General features: G+C 37.4%; 1 protein-coding gene and 1 long non-coding RNA gene across 2 annotated transcripts in view; one reads left to right on the top strand and one right to left on the bottom strand.

The window, feature by feature from the left end:
* LOC309630693 overlaps window positions 1–15747 on the top strand; it is a 212346-nt gene that overhangs the window by 3709 nt on the left and 192890 nt on the right. The gene's annotated exons all lie outside the window — the stretch shown is intronic.
* Window positions 1–15747, bottom strand: part of RRP15 (ribosomal RNA processing 15 homolog) — a 47396-nt gene that overhangs the window by 13276 nt on the left and 18373 nt on the right. The window lies entirely within an intron of this gene.

Below are 15747 nucleotides of genomic sequence, written 5' to 3'. Positions count from 1 at the left end.
CAACCTACAAGACAACTCTCTGTGCCTACATCAACTGAAAAATAAAACTGACTTAAATGCAAAAAACTTAATGAAAACCATATGACGCAAGGAAACAAAATAGTCCCCACCCTCACTGGCCTGGTTTTACACAAATATTTAATCAAGATCATACAGAAGCAGTCTGTGTTGATTTTGAAGATGAAGACAACCCTTAAAAATGTTAATCAGCTTCCATTTCAAGGTTCAAACATACACTGGCAGCTATTGAAAAGAAAACTGAAAACAGGGGTTTGGAATTATTCATTAGTCTAATACCAAATAATTAAGAGCTTAACCTCATTTCAGTTTTGAAGGGGGAAAATTAAAGTCAAATCCTAAAAAAATAAACATTATAATCATATCTAAATTTAGCAATCAGCAATAGCTGATTTCATTGCTTTCCCTAAGAAGAACGTTCTGTTTTCATTTTAATTTATTTTCACCTAAACTAAAAAAGGTTCATACTGGTTAAATTCATCTTAATACCTTTGTTGTTGCAAATTTTTGTAAGCTATTTACAACTGTAGTTAGTAATCTCCCCTACATTTGTGAAAGGAAAATCAAAATGGAGTCAGTATTGCTAAGAGAGCCCTCTAAAACACAGCCAAGGGACCATTAAAGAAGTGTGACTTATGCACATCTCAGCCTGGATGGAATCTGACCCTTTGACCTGATGAAGCCATCCAGAACATCTACCAGAAATTCGTGACAGCATAGCCTATCTACTTACTGGACCCTACCCTAAAACAACTCATGATTTCTTAAGGACAAAAATATTTTCTGACTTCAGTCAGAGTCAATCACAATTCTCGTCGGGTGACTTTTAACAACCTCATGGCTTTTCATCTTTATGATGAAACTTTCTCTTCCTTGGAACACTCTTCTGGGATCACCCAAATCTTCTGCATCTCCCAAATTGCAATTCTTAAGACCCCAAATAAACTCTTTTCTTATTTGCAGACTCCTGCTTCTTTTTTTTTTTTTTTTTTTTTGGTTGACATATTAAATCCTATCTAAAAGTTCTGCCTGTGAAATGAAGGGCATATGAGAAATCCCTTTATATAAAAAAATGTATTCTGGTAGAAATCAAGAGGAGTAAAATATAGCCCCAAATCTTTAGAATTTAAATAAGAGCACAAATGATTTTCTAATTGTGCAAGACACTGTAACATCCCTCTAAAGAACTGAAAATTCAATCATAAAGGATTGAAAATTTTCAATCTAGAATATACGAGAATTCCAATGAAGAACCTAATGAAGAACCTACTGATTCAAGTTTATGTGAAAGATCCCATATCTAAACAAACTCAAACTTTTCTCTGATTCTCAAAGAATTCTTAATAAGCAATTCCTACTTGTCTTTATCAATCTTTGCCTTCTCTATTCCTTCACAAACTTGTTTAACTCTTTTACTAGGATGGTATTCCAGGCAACAAGCCCACTGGGCTTCATTTTTGTTAACTTTTTGTTTAGTTTCCACATTCTTGTATAGTTTACAAATTCAGACGGGTAATTTCTAAGATCCAAGCAAACTAGAAGAGCATTTAATAAGAGATCCCAGGAAAAAAGATCAAGATGCTGAAATCATGTCACCTTTAATTACAGCCCAAGCACATATTAAATGTACAGAACTCTCTAAGAAAACCTAATTCTGCCTGGCTTTCCAAGAATTCAGGCCTAATATTCCTGGAAAACAAGCTCTTTTGATGCATTTTTTTTTCATCCACTATACTGTTTTTCGTTTTTATTTCATTTGCTGCCCTTCATTTTACTATGCACTTAACACTTATGTCCTTGTTCAAAGTGGTTCTATTTGGTTTCTTCTGTTCTAACTTGCTATCTACATACATCTAGCTCCACAAAATTAAGTCTTAGGAAACATTCCTGCATCCCTGATTTTCTACATTGTTTATATTCTCTTAAGAATTGTTAAAAGCTGACTATACTGCCTAAAAAAGACAAACAGAACATCTCAAGGAGCCTTTTGACACAAGTGCTCTATACATTTTCATACTCAATTAGGATCATGAAATATTTAGAATACACTCTGCCAGTCAGTCTCTTAAAGCACATCCTTATTCTTATATCCACTACATTACATAGTACATTAATGAGAATTCAGATTTATAAACCAATTAGCAGAGCTATGAATTTATCTAGAAAATAGACACCAATGTTTTACTATCACAACTTTGTTAAAAGCTTAAATGAAAAAAACCATACATAAGCCCCTCCTCCATGTGAGGACACAGCAAGAAGACATGACTATGAACCAGGAAGCGGGTCCTCACCAGACACCAAATCTGCCAGTGCCCTGATCTTGGACTCCCAGCCTCCAGAACTTTGAGAAATGAATGTCTGTTGTTTAGGCCACCTAGTCTGTGATAATCTATTATAGCAACTAGAATGGGCTAAGACAGCATGTTACCTGACTATTTCCTCTTCTGAAATATGAGGGATGATAATAGTAAATACTCTCTCCCTCACATATCACATACACACACACACACACACACAGCCATAAAGGTCATTGATATAAATAAATGGTTGCTTTTGCCAACAAAAAACTCCTTGTCATTCTTTTAAATGTAATATGTGATTATTATCCCTCCATTCTTCTCCTAAATTTCTTGAAGTACCCAACCACCAAGGTCCTTGCAGCAATGAAATGTACAGACTTCTTGCTAGTCCAACACTGCAGTTAGTTTATGAGACGGGGTATCAACAAGGAAAAAATTTTTTTTTAAATATGGAAAAGTTCTTTGTAAAACCATGAAAAGCTATACAAACAAAACTAAGTTATATCTGGTAGATAATATGCATACTATCAATCAATCTACTGAAGTCAACAAAAGATTTAAAAATAAATGGATTGTCTCACTAGAGTTCCTTGTACAAATGGGTGATTCCAAGTCTGGGACACAGGAAGTTCAAGGTTTGGTCTGGGACATCTTGTTATCCCAGAAAGCAAGAAGTACTCAAAGAAAAATGGGGTCATGTCAAAAGGGCACAAGAGCCAGTTTGCACTGGTTCCCATTACCTCATTTGTGAATTTAAGCATCAAAAAGCATAATGTTTGTAAAATACTGAACAAATAAAAATTCTTATGTCCATGATACTAAACAAAAAACAACAACAAAGGGCGGGGGGAGAGAAGGCTCTCTTGCCAGCACTGGAGATGACTGCTAACCCAACTCCCCACTCCAGAAAGCAGTAATTAAAGGGAAGGGGACATGAGCCCCCATCTTTAGGAAATTAAATTCATCCCTAGAAAAATAAATAAATAAAAAATAAATGAGAAAATCACCATTCTGTAAACTCCAATGACATAACTGTTTTAGACAAGGATCATCAGTTGATGCTAAAAGGCAAAGGAAAGATGGAGAAAGGTATACTTGCTCCTTCCAAAGTTATTCATCCCAGAAATTACTTTATAACTGTAGGGGGAAAATGCACTTTTTTTTTTTTTTTTTAATTAATAGCTATTCTATTTATTTATTTATTTATTTATTTATTTTTAGCTGTGTTGGGTCTTCGTTTCGTGCGAGGGCTTTCTCTAGTTGCGGCAAGCGGGGGCCACTCTTCATCGCGGTGCGCGGGCCTCTTACTATCGCAGCCCCTCCCGTTGCGGGGCACAGGCTCCAGACGCACAGGCTCAGCAGTTGTGGCTCACGGGCCCAGCTGCTCCGCAGCATGTGGGATCTTCCCAGACCAGGGCTCGAACCCATGTCCCCTGCATTAGCAGGCAGATTCTCAACCACTGCGCCACCAGGGAAGCCCGGAAAATGCACTTTTAATAAGGGACTATTTATTACCACTTTAACCAAATGAAAAACTACCATCACTAATATGGGATGTGATGCAATAGTAAGTACAGAGCATCTAAGTATCACACCTATGAAATAGGCCAAAAGAGTTTAACCTAAATCCTAACCTTTAGTCCTAACTTCCAGCCTACTAAAAAAGGGGCACAGGGGAACAAGTTAAAAGATATCATGACAAAACCATCAGGCAAATTCAGAATCTGGATTCATTCTTCAAGACAACTGGTTTGTCTCTTTATATATTCTTCTTAAAAAAAGGTGGGGGGGCTTCCCTGGTGGCGCAGTGGTTGAGAATCTGCCTGCCAATGCAGGGGACGCGGGTTCGAGCCCTGGTCTGGGAAGATCCCACATGCCGCGGAGCAACTAGGCCCGTGAGCCACAACTACTGAGCCTGCGCGTCTGGAGCCTGTGCTCCTCAACAAGAGAGGCCGCGACAGTGAGAGGCCCGCGCACCGCGATGAAGAGTGGCCCCCACTTGCCGCAACTAGAGAAAGCCCTTGCACAGAAACGAAGACCCAACACAGCCATACATACATACATACATAAAAAGAATGTAAGCAGACAAGAATAGCATTAAAAAAATAAAAAATAAATTAAAAAAAACAAAAAAACAAAAAGGTGGGGTGGGAGAGGACAAGGGACTGGTCAAGAAGAAAAGAGACCAGGATACAACCAAATGTATGGTGTGAACCTCAACTGGATTCCAATTCTCAAAGTTATAAAAGAATCCTTTGAATTCTGTGGCATGTGAATCACACGACAATAAACCTAATTTTTAAAAAAGAATCTCTGGGACAGTATAGGGACTACCTTCAAATAATCACCCCAAACAAACAAAAACTAGATGGAGAGAGGATAGGCAGACAGCTATAAAATGAACACATGGACAAGTGCTAACAATTTTAGAAACTAGGTGACAGAAATACTGGTCTTTCACATGTTTTTCCTGTTTGAAAATTTTCTATAAAATTACTGAAAAAAAAAAAAAAGGATTCTAAAATTTCTATTAGGCAAACAATGATTAAATGATATCCAATAACTTTAAATTCCTTGATAAATGAATAGAAAGTCAATTCTAACAGTAAACTTATAAAGAATTTTCTTCTCTTTTCTTTCTTTTTTTTTTTTTTTTTTTTTGGCCACACTGCGTGGCTTCCGGGATCTTAGTTCCCCGACCAGGGACTGAACCCGGGCCCACAGCAGTGAAAGCCCCGAGTCCTAACCACTGGACCACCAGAGAATTCCCCAAAGAATTTTCTAAATAAGGCTAATGAGTTTCATAATTCTGAAGTGTTTTACTATAATATTTTATCTTACTTCCTCCTTAACCAGTTTTAAGGAATGAGATTTTAAAGTGGGTCATTCCCCAAGTGCTACTACATAACCTGTGAAGGGGAGGTGAGACCCAGAACCCAGCAAGCTGCCTTGCTTACCTCTCTAGTCTGGGCAGGCAACACTGGGGCTCGCCAGACAGCCCCCCTTCTTTCCAGCTCATCTAGGTGACAGAATGGAGACAGTTTTCTGTTCTGCTTCTAAAAAAGTACCTCACTATTTTAAGCACACAGGCACTAATGGCTGAACGACAGTTCTGGAGCAATACAGACTAGGTTTTCATCCAGAGTCTGTCAATTATTATCAGTGTGTCCTGAGGCAAGTCATTGAATCTGACTTTGGGTTTCTCATCTTTAAATGAGAGTTCTAGTATTTCTTAAAATGATAATTATATAAAAACCCGTTCCATAGTACCTGGCGCAAAGCGAACAATAATAAGGCCCCTCCCAGCCCATTTACCCTGTCCCTACCACTAATGCCCTGAGTCATCATGTACACACAGAACCCCCGATTGAGGACATATGTGATCTTCTAATGTTCTGTGCACTACTCACAAAGTTGAGAACATTCAAATAGTAGGAAGGCACCCACTTAGAAACCAAATCCCGCTTGCTAAGGAAAATCTTAAGTTACACAGTTCAACCACAGCTTGAAGTGTGGGGTAAGAGAAAGTGGACACATTTCTAGTCCTCAAAATCTAGTTTTATTATTTTGTAAGAAGTATGCATTACTAGGCCAGACACACCTAAAATGAGAGAGAACCTTCCAAATCTAAACACAATTTTTATTCAATTATTAGATAATTTTTGGACCATCCAGTAATTCAGCAGTAGTAACAACAGTTTCCTTTCAAACTAGCTTCCAACTTCAGATTCATCTTTAACTATTATCTGTTAGGAAAAAATAAGAACTGACTATAAGAAACTCATTCTAATGACATGCTATTGCAAACATTTATATAGTGCTTACTAGATGCCAAGCTTTCTAATTCTAAGCACTTTACATATACTAAATCACTTAACTCTCACAGTATCTCTATGAGATCGTTATAACTCCTAGAATGACTGTCTTAAACAGAGAAGTATCCTAGGTTTGGTGTGGGTAAGCAACCCATCTGCAGTAAGTGGCAGACCAAGTATTCTGAACCCAGGCGGTCTGGTTCTCTAGTCTGTGGGTAAGATAATTCTTTTGATTTTTAAAAATGCACCATAAGTGCAAACACATGGGTGTAAGACACACCTTGTGCAGGACATTTAAATTAAAAAAAAAAAAAAAAGAAAAGAAAGAAAGAAAAAGCCTCAACCTCACTGATGAAAATCCTATGCAGGCAGCCACTTCAGCCATTTATTTCAAATAGAACATTTCTTCAAAGCAGGCCAGAAGATGTACAGCACCATTATTAATTTTTATTTTAACAATAACTAAAGATTTCCACAGCAGCTCCATAATTATATTTTTCACTTATACCCATATTTCCCCCATGTCAAATGCTGCATGTTACCACACTGCCAAACATAAGTTCACTTTGATTAAAACTGCCGTTCAAATCAGAAACCACCCTATGTTAAAATTAAACAGCATATTTTAAAAGTGAGTACAAAGAGAAACTGGCTTTAGACTGTTCCCATCAACAGCAAAGTGTGCAGTCATGCTCATTCTTATTTCAAACTTGGAGTCTCTCTTTTGTCTAAACTCTAATCTATTTAGGCATTTTCAGTAAACAAACATTAAGCTGAATTATTTACAAAGTGAGCATTCCACACATTCCTGTTAGAGCCGCTTTTATGTGAGAGTAAAACAGTGTTGCCCTGCAATGTAGGGGCAACTTAAGGACAGCATCTTTCTCCACCCCCTTGCCTCCCTTCCACACCCCCAACTCCTTGTAAAAACTGAGGCCTGAAAATGGCCGGGGGACCACCTAGGGACCTGTGTGAGGAGTCCCTCCATTCCTAGGCTTTCTCCTTTGGGAGGAGAATTCAGTAGGTCTATGAATGAGCAGGAATGCACAATTTTAAAAGTACACAGCAATTCAGAGTCTAGGTCTAAGTTACCAAGATACCAAAGAGGCCAGGTATTGCAAAAGTATCCCCACCACTAAATACCTAGCTGTGAAGAAATCACATGGTTGTCATTTATGAGAAATGTATGAGAAACAGAGCCCCCTAACTTATCTCTGTGTTTGACACTTAAAGCACTCATATCACAAAATCAGAAAAAAGTAAATACCTAGTCTCTTCCAGTAACTTTTCCCCTTGATTTTGACTGAAATTTGTTGTCCTGCCATCAGTAAGGAAATTACTTTCTAACAGAAACTAGCTAGCACTTTCTCTTACTACAAAATTATTATTGCGGTTTCATTATAACAAAAGCCCAAATTGATATATTGACAATTTCAAATAAATGAAAACATTGCAGAAAGTCTGTAATTCAAGAGTGTTAAGTAACATACGGTCAATGATCTCCTAACAGCAGCCAATATACTCTCCTTAGAGACCTAACAGATTTAAATTGCATCACCTTTGCTTCTGTGCCACCTTTAAGGAAACAGGCGCCTAAGTTCCAAGAAATCTGACTGAATTTTAGTCAACTTTTCAAGAAAAGAGCAAAAGGAATAATCACAACTTTGAAAGGTAAGGAAAAAAATTAGCAGCTCTAATTATTAAAATCTTGATTATTCAACATATTGGGAAAACATCACTCTAGACTGCTATGTGTTCTGAATGGGGGAAGGAAGGTACTATTCCCTTAAGGATTAGAACTAATCTCTAATGAACACTTTTCTTATACAAAATGTAAGTTTTTGTTGCTTCCTTAAACAGAGTGTCCTAAATACAATTTTATCTTTAAAAAAAAAAAATTCACTCAGGGTCAACATCAAGAAAGCAGCCAATGTGCCCTGCCACATGTTGGTATGTGGCTGGTACATTCAGGGCTGCATTTATTTGGTCCAAGGGAGGGATTTACAGATTCTGGATTAGAGAATTCCCTACAAATAGGTGACAATTAATTCTTTAAACCTAGAAACGTTTACGTTTCTAAAGTACACTATTCACCTTCCCCGACTGGGTAAACAGACTAACTGTCCTCCGCGTGTCCGGGACGCTGCAGAGACAGACTCGTGAGCTCCTGCAGTAAGCGGTCTCCACACACACACTGCTCTTCGGGCCGCCCGTTCCTTTGTGTCAGGCTTCCCACACTAACCCAGGGCCTCTGCCCCGCGCTTGACGTTTTTGACCTGATTTACTGTCATCTGTCTCATTTCTCATTACAACCTGGAGCAGACATTGCCTCCAAAAGTCTTTACCTCTCAGACATGTTCCACCTTTTACAGTCTTGACTTGGTGAAAGCTGTCACCATTTCTGAATCTCCCAAGCTGTCAACCTCACGGTCACCCACAGTCCCTCCCTCTCCTTCATCCCTCTGAATCAGGTGAGTCCCAGACCCAGTCAACCTCAAAACTGCCTCTCAAATCTGACTCCTCTTTTCTTCTCACCCCCATGCAACCTTAGCTCACCCCCTTTTAGTTCTCCCCTCCTGCTCTGATTACCACAATAACCTCCCACTGGCTGGTCTTATGACACAGGCTTTACATCCTCCAGCCTTCTTTTTCTTAAAAATAATCAAACCTGATCACATCACTTACCTGACGAAAAATTACAACTGGCTCCCAAATGCCTAAAGGATAAAGTCCAAATTCCTTAACTGAAGGTAGGAGACTAAAAAATCTGATCCCAACTTACTCAGAATCCCCTTTTCTAGCTCCCCACCCATCAGCAAACACCCTATATTCCAACCCCTATGGAAGAAGAAAAGAGAAAAGAAAGAAAATTATAAAGAATGTGAAAAACTGGAAAACTGTTAGGCTTTTTTCCCTTATAGTAGTACAAAGATTGGCAGTTCTTTTCCTCCTAACCAACTGCTTAAGTGTACCTTGAAAAGTAAAAATGAGATGCACTGTCTCTTTTTCCTTGAATTATTACTAGTGAAAATGTCTACTGATTATGGCTTCATTCTCTGATGCTTATTTCATTTAAGTGTTTTCAAAGACTGTCTCAGTATAGGCTGGTTTCAGCAACACTGAACACTTGTTCCAATTTCTGACTTTCTTTATGAAATTCTTTAGCTTGAAGGTAAACACTTCATCAGAAGTATCACTCACTGCTGCCTCCTTCCCTGTTATCATCTGAATTCACCATTAAACAATGAAAAATGCTTCTTCAGTTACTCAAAGCACCTTTACGTACAGGCTAGGTTGGTCCAATGGATGAACTAGTGCCACCACTACGTTTGCTTCATGACATTTTTAAACCAAAGCTAAGGTTCTTATATTCTTCCAAAGCACGTTCCTCTTGAGAGTCACATTTTCTATGAACATTCTCACATCATAATTTTTCCAACTGTAAAACTTTCTAATTTCATGAGCTAACATCTGTACCACCTGGAACACATACTAAAACAATTTTTCAAATGGTTTCTCTTCTCGTTTCTATATGAAATATTTGATGGACTGATTCATTCAAAGAACCAACCTCCACTGAATTTGACATTCAATACTTTACCCCAAATTTTTATTTTTTGGCTAAGAATCACTCTTTTCTTAGGCTTTCTCACTTCTACTAACAATGTTCCCTTTCATAGCCCTATCTCACAAAATATAAATAAAATAAAAAATAAAAATAAACTAAGTCCCCTGTATTGATTTAGCAAGATTTACTGTGACATGATATGATAGGGAATAGAGAAAACAATGGGCATAAAAGTGGATACTGGGTAGTGAACTCACCAGTAAGTGACATACTTCTGCATATAAGCTTTACAATATGAGGAACTTTTTAAAAAAGGAAAAAACAAAAAAACACAGTGTTAAATTTGTGAATGCCAAGGTGTAATGTGTTTACATTTATTAACGTGATGTATATCCTCTGTACAGATGACCTGGCTTAACATGATGAAAGAAATACACAATTATTTATTAAGAAAAAAAAAATTAAACCATACATATGTAACTGAAGAAACAGCTCATTTTTTTAGAGATGAAAAATACTCAGAATAATAACTGCCCTAGGCACTAGAGTGAAGGCTTTTCTTGATTTACAAATATTAGCTGTTATTTCTTCTGAAACAAGCCCATCAAGTACCTTTTTGTCTTACTTCACAGTACCCAAGCTCAGCTCCAAGGAGTAAAGTACAGTAATTGGTGACTCAAATGTAATTTAATATATCAGTGTGACATCTTTCAAAATACTTGTAAGTCATTTCAAAATCTCTTTAACTAAAAACGATCTTTAAAAAGCAATTACACCTTTTTTGCCCTAAGGAGGGCTTTCTAACATATGAGTTCCCAAGTACTTTGCTCTAGAAATAATGACTACCTACAACAAAATTAGGAAAGAAAAAGATTTAAAAACTTCTAAGGGCAACAGCATTATCCAAGTCAGCAGGATCAGAGGAGGAAAAATGTCTTGATAAACAGCTAATGATATGAAAGGCAGTCTTCGGAACATATCAAAAAGTACTCCAATCTAGGAACCAAAAGCCTTGAAGAGGATCATGGTTTTAAATGAAATAAGCAGACTTTAAACAGGTGAAGCTGTAGCTCACAAAAACAGTAAATATAAACACACAAAATGAAGTAAGTCAAATGTAGATGTATAGTGCACAAATACATATTACCCTTACAACAGACTTATAAATCATAGATATGTGACTTGTAAAGAAATGAATTAGTAATTCCCGTTATCTATCAGATTACATAACAAAAATTAACAGACTAGTCAAATTTTTTAAAAAGCATATACTCTCTTTTCTTCTTTATTTTCTAAAAAACAATGCTAAACACACATGTGCCAGAGCATGAATCTAAATATCTAAACACTCTCAAAGGAAGAGAGATAATCACAACGATTGTTTCCAAAGAATATGCAAACCCATAGAAACAGAGGTGAATATATCTGCTTCACGTGGACGTTTCCCTCTTTATATGGCTAAAATTTTAGGAAGTATGCCTATAATGTATTTTTCAAACAATTCACTTCAAAACATTAAAAATGTCAAAATTTAAAAGTTTATTATTGGTGAAATACTTTATAATCAACTTAAGACTCCAGTAATTCCATTAAAGCAATAGGAAGCTACGATAGATGAACCTTTTTGCTTTTAAAATAAAAAGGTCTTCCAATTAAACCCCAGACATGCATTTATCTCCAATTCTTACAGAAAGCCTACAAAAATTAAAATAAAGGTATAAAAGTTATAAACATACAAGGAAACAATACAGAAAGGAAAACAATAGGAGACACAATATGCCAACAAATTTTGGGGGGATGAAAACTAGAAAGAGTAGTAGCAACCAATTAACAGAGAAAAATAAGCTGATGTTTAAGTGACAAACAGTGGATCATGCTCAGGAACTGCGGGCAGTGGGCGGAGGTAGGGGTAATGGGTGTGATAAAAACAGAAGAATGGCTGATAGTCCGTGTAAGAAGCAGTTACTAGACCTCTGGGTCTCCTCGCCAGCTTATGGAGGCAGGTGACTGACACTAACATGGACAGTAGTTTATTCCCTGAAAATATTAAACCAGAGAGGTCCTGGACTCTGGAACACTGGCTAACACAAAGAGCTTGTACTGGGTAAGTGTACACACTGAACGCTGGAGCCCCAAAGACTACTCCTACATTCTGCTCCAAGAATATTGGCAGCAAGTTCTTACCCCATACATAGGCAGAGGATTATTAAGAGTCTTCTCTAGAAAAGATATAAAGTTCCAGAAGAAAGTCCTATAGAAACTGACAGTTGGACATTCCCCAACAAAAGCACCAACTCTCTTGATTCCTCTATAGCTGAGCTCACCAACCAGTAAGCTCTGGGCTCACGCGGGGATGTTCAATCCATTCTCTAGTACTTTACTCTTAAATATGAATGGACAGTAAGGATCACCATGTACTAAGGAAGGCCTCCAACTGGAAAGACCGAGGCCAAAACAAACAGCAAAAATGAGCTCAGAAGAGACTAAAACAACGCAGAGTAGAAGAAAAATTTAAGATGCCTATGATTAATTCCCCAAAGAGAACAGATAGTGCATTCGTGAAACAATAATAGGATCCCAAGAATAAAACAAAAGAACAAAAAGTGTTCTTCAAAATTAAAAAATATGAAGTCATATATTTTTAAAACTCAATTTAAGGGCTAGAAATCAAAGAACTTCCCTCAGTAAGGTGCCAGAGAGAGAGAAAATAAGAGGGAAAAAAGTTATGAAAATAAGAGGATCAATCCAGAAGATCTAACAACCAATTAGCAGAAATTCCAGAAAGAGAACACAGAAAAAAAAAAAGGCACACAAATAATCAGATATTAAATCAAAGGAATCGAACAACGTGTCTAGAAGGGAGGAACATGAGCTTCTCACTGGGATGAGAGAGCCACCACAGGTTCAGCACAAGGAGTGAGCAAGCCGCCCAGGGCATTTCACTGCAAAGTTTCAGAACAGCAGAGATAAAGAGATGACCCCAAAGGTTCCAAGGAGTAAAGAACCAGAAATCAAAACAGCACTGGGCCTCTCACTGGCAAAAAAAAAAAAAAAGAAAGAAAATGAAACAATAACTTCAAATTTCTGAGGGAAGATTATTTCTAACACACACATCTATACTATATTAGTTTCCCATGTCTGCCATAATATTACTACCACCAACTGGGTGGCTTCAAACAACAGCCATCTAGCGTGCCACAGTTCAGAACGTGGCCAGGCCCCCTTCCCGAGGGCTGTGGGAGAGAATCGCTTCTGTGCCTCCTCCAGCTCCTGTGGGCTGTCGGCACTCTGACTCGTGGCTATCACTCCAGCCTCTGCCTCCGTTGTGACACTGCCCCTTCTGCTTCTGCCTGTCAGATCTCCCATGTGTCTCTTACAAGGACACTTGTCACTGGACTTAGGGCCCATGCAGATAATTCAGTATGATCTCTTCATCTCAACATCCTTAACTTAATTACATCTGCAAAGACCCTTTTTCCAAATAAGGTACATCACAGCTTCCAGGCATCAGGACGTGGACTTATTTTGGGGGCCACCATTCAACCCACTACATATATCTAGCCAATACATCAATTAAAAATGAGGATACCCAAATCTGTTCCCAGAAAGCTACTGGTAAATGTAACCTCATCAAAATGAGGGAGAAAGCCAAGAGAAAGTAAGACATTTAGTCCAAGAAACAGAGACTACTGCACAGGGAAGAGGCAAAGGGAATTCCCAGGACAGTGATAAAGCAAAGTCAAAAACAGACAGTGCATAGCAGGTAAAAAACAATCAGTCTGGATTGTAGCAGGGTGACCATGAAGAAAATAGTACTGAGAAGGGTTTAAGAGTTCTTTTGAAGACTGTAGCAAGCCTTTGGTGCATAAAACAAAGCAAATGTTAATTCCAGGAAAACAAAAACTGTAAGGAAATAAAGAAAGAAAATAATATTATCATATATTACTTGGCTTAGCAGTGAACAATGTTTACATTGAATACTGATTTAGCCAAAAACATGAATATGCTATATTGGAAGGACCGAGTATGAGATGTATGGGGTCGAAGGAATGTTAAGAATGCCAATTCTTTATCTTCCATAAAAGATAATATCTAATATTGATAACGAAACAGTATAAATATTATTTAATATATGGAGGTAAACACTAGAAGAAAGATCTATTACCTTGGGGCGAAGGGACAAGACAAGGGGTAGAGGGGGATGGGGAAGGGTACTGGCTATTTTATTTGGTCATAGTTCCCTTTTGGAGCGGTGTTCCTCTTGCGTTGAAAATAAAATTAAAAAAAAAAAAATTTAATGCAGCGAAAAAGAAAAGGTTCTGAGAAAAGTAACTTGTTCAGGGCCGTAACATAGCTAAGAAACATTTGTCACAATGTCTCAAAGTTTCTAATATCTTGCAGGAGTATGGAAATTCTTGAAACAGGGTTCTTAAATTCCCAAGTCACAAGTCTTCCTAAGGATTCAAAAACAGACAAACAGACAAACAAATAAACCAACCAACCACACACAACACCAAGAGCACTCCTGAGGTATACTGACAGTAATGGACCTGACCTCTATGTTAGATTATTACCACTCTACCCAGCTTTGCTTAATATAACACGACTGGCTCTTGTTTGTTTTTAACTTTAATGTCACAACCACCGGGTAAAGGGGCTGAAGACATGAAGGTCTTTCCAGATTGGTATCCTGACAGATAGCTGCCAGTGAATCCAGTTTATATGTGGACGGACTCTAAAGATTTCACAATATTAGAAATAAGAGATTAAAAGCCTGTGTTCTGAATACCGTTATGCTCAGAAAAGAGACGACAAAGAGCAACTTCCGTAAAATCTCTTCTGTCAGACTGTATGAGGAGAGAAGGGGCATTTATTAGGCAAATGTAGCAGCAGTGGTGCTAGGATAAGGTGAAATAAGAGAAAAGGGGGAAATCTTATTCTCCACTTAATTAACGTCCTTCTTTATCCAGTCCATTAATATATGACTCATTTCCGAATAGTGTTTTGGCACACCAAACCTACTCCCACCTTGGCCTTCCCTCCTTCTCTTCAATTGCCTTAAAAGTCCACCTATTTCAAGTAACCTACATAGACTTAACTGATCTATGTCCTAAATGAATAATATAGGTTACTTTGAAATTCTCCCCACAAATGGGAATAGCCACTTAATTTATAGTCTATTGTACCTAGTGTAATTGATGATAATAGTCTAGACATACTAATTGAGAATTTGTATGTTGTCATGTTAATCTCGTTTACTTATTTACTTGAGATCATGTGTCTGTCTGAATTGTAAGCCTTTAAAAGATACAAGGATGGCACCTGGTACAAATAGGTACTTTACGTTTTTCCATAAGTATAAAATCAAAATGAAAACAAACATTTTTAAAAGGAAAAAATGTGCCAGGGTAGCACTGGTGTGGGATAGGTAGTTCTAGAAACAAATTACTTTTAAAGCAAAGCCATTTTGGTTTAAATCTCAAGGAATTTTTGACCGTGTCTCAGATTAATACCATGCCTGTGATCACTGAAGTAGAAAAAAAGAAGGTCAAGGACAAAAGAGCAAATAGTAACAAAGAAAATGCAATAATTCCACTGAAAAGAACCCTTCATGTACTTTCATAACTCATGAAAAAACTAATCCCAAAGCAAAAACAAATGCTTCTGTTAAAACTTACTTTGAAACCAACGAGGAAAAGGGAAAAAAAGTCTTTCCTTTTCCATTGCCCCGTTAGCTCTTTCTCATCCAATGCTGCTGGATCTTTCTCCAGTTCTTACAGTAAAATAGCATTACATCACAAGTGAGAACACAGCCTGTTAGACTTTTTAACTAAAAAGTACAAATCCCCAAACACAGTATTCATGTGTTCATAATTACTTCTGACAAACACTTTAAAAAGGCAGCACTAGTGAGCACCACATTTACATAAATATACAAAATTTGAGCCCTTTGATATTCAAGAGATCAGCAAAGTATAAACAGCTTAGAAAACTTTTGTCAAAATTAGGTAAAATGGCAACTTAATCAAGAAACTTGAAAAAT

Source organism: Balaenoptera borealis (assembly GCF_965194805.1).
Source record: "Balaenoptera borealis genome assembly, chromosome: 1".
In the NCBI taxonomy this organism is placed as follows: domain Eukaryota; kingdom Metazoa; phylum Chordata; class Mammalia; order Artiodactyla; family Balaenopteridae; genus Balaenoptera; species Balaenoptera borealis.
Note: the sequence above shows the minus strand (reverse complement) of the source record. Positions and strands in the feature narration are given on the sequence as shown.